The 2,084-nt window shown below is 38.1% G+C and overlaps 1 pseudogene; it reads left to right on the top strand.

Moving 5' to 3' along the window:
• Positions 1–332: 332 nt before the first annotated feature.
• On the top strand, positions 333–1,371 carry LOC131831267 (olfactory receptor 2V1-like; annotated as a pseudogene).
• Positions 1,372–2,084: the final 713 nt, after the last annotated feature.

The raw sequence follows: 2,084 nt of genomic DNA on the forward strand, positions 1-2,084 counted from the left end.
GGGGAAGAGGGGAATAGGGTCTTTTAGCAATGACATAGAACAGAGTGGAGAAGTTGCATTAGGTCTGAGCTACAACAAATAGATGTAACCTAGACATTAACTGTCCCACATGGTAGCAGTTTGTTTAAAGGGTATAGGCAGGGACATGAGATACTAGCAATTATATTGGCTAAAATGTTGTCATTTGTAGAAATATCACAGCCCGCTATTGCTGATAATTGTAGTAAATGAAATAAATGAAAGAGCTTGGGGGAACAGACTCCAACAATTTTTTTGTGATTTGTATAAATATGATTTGTTCCCAGAGTTGATTACTCCTAACAAGAGAGAACATGGAAAAAAGAAATGAATCTTCAAATATGGATTTTATCCCCTTGGGCCTCTTCCCTGGTATAAAACACATAAACGTGTTTGTCTCTGCAATTCTTCTGATCTATACTGTGGCTCTAACCACAAATGTTATCTTTATATTGCTGATTTGGGTGCATTCTCACCTTCACACAACCATGCACTTTCTGCTCAGCCAGTTGGCCCTCATAGACCTGACATTAATCTCTAGCACTGTACCAAAGATGACAATAGGTTTCTTCTCAGGGAAGAGAAATATATCACAGGTGGCCTGTGGAACCCAGATCTTTTTCTTCCTGACTCTAGGAATTGCTAAGTGTATCCTCATCACCCTCATGGCTTTTGACCGTTATGTGACCATTTACAACCCTTTGAGATACACCCTGATCATGAGTCAGAAAGTATGTCTGCAGATGGCTTCCATTTCCTGGGCTGGAGGTGCCCATATATCACTCATGCACACAGTGTATGCTATGAATTTCCCCATCTGTGGTTCTAGAGATTTCCCATTTCCTCTGTGAGGTTACAGCCATCCTAAAATTGGCCTGTGAGGACATCTATGTTTAAGAGAAGGCTGTAGTGATGACAAGCATTGTGTTGCTCCTCATTCCCTTGTACTTTATCCCATCCTCCTATGCTCTCATCTTCCTTACTGTCCTCCACATGAACTCCCTGGAGGGCAGAAATTAAGCTCTGGCCACCTGTCCCTCCCACATGACTGTGGTAAGCCTATACTTTGGTCCAGCCATGCTGGTCAACATGAGGCCTACTTCTTATAACAGTGCCAAGCTGGACCAGGTTCTCTTTATCCTTAGTGCCATCCTTACCCCCGTGATGAACTCCCTCATATATAGTCTGAGGAACAAAGAGGTGGTGGGAGCTCTTAAAAACGTGTTGGGACTCTGCCTAACCTCAAATTATACCACAAATCTAAGAGGAATGTCAATTACTACCTACCTCTATTTCAGTCAAAATCAGCCCTACTCAGATGTTCAGGTCTCAGTATGGTCTTTCCATGCTTAAAATTGCAATGGGACTGTCTTTATGGATTCAGAGCATTTATTAAAAAATCTGGTGAAAAATGCTTACCTTCTTCATGCTTCCTTGAGAGTGTTAGACTTACACTTTCATATTGTGAAACTTCAGGATTTAGGCATACCAGGATTGGTGATGGTTGATCATGAAGGTGGTTGATGATAGAGGTAGTAAATTTGATGGTGTAGTTGGAGTGCTGGTACTTACGTTGGTTGAGATAGCGATCATAATGATGATGAAGTTTCACCAAGAAGAAAAAGAAGAAGAAGAAGAAGAAGAAGAAGAAGAAGAAGAAGAAGAAGAAGAAGAAGAACTGAATTTATTATAATTTCTTTTCAACTATAGAGGGAAGTATATAAATTTCAGACCTTGAAAGAGGCCAATCACAATAGAAAGCCTATGGATGTTCAATCTCCCAAAGATCTGTGAAAGAAGATAAGAATTAAATTGAGTTCTTGGTTTCTAATATTTTAAAGGAAGAGGCTAGATTATAGACCTAAAAAAAAAAAAAGCCAATTAAATTATCCTAATTTACATATTTTTCTTCTTCTTAAATTTTCAAATATTTTATGAAATTACCCCAATCATCAAAAATAATATATATAAAGAAAATAATTTTTGTTGTTGTTACTGTCAACTTTTTATTATATTAGATGATGGAAATAGTAATTTTCAGGCTTATAATACTGCAACGAATTTGA

The sequence above is a fragment of the Mustela lutreola genome, chromosome 5 (assembly GCF_030435805.1).
Source record: "Mustela lutreola isolate mMusLut2 chromosome 5, mMusLut2.pri, whole genome shotgun sequence".
Classification (NCBI taxonomy): Eukaryota; Metazoa; Chordata; class Mammalia; order Carnivora; family Mustelidae; genus Mustela; species Mustela lutreola.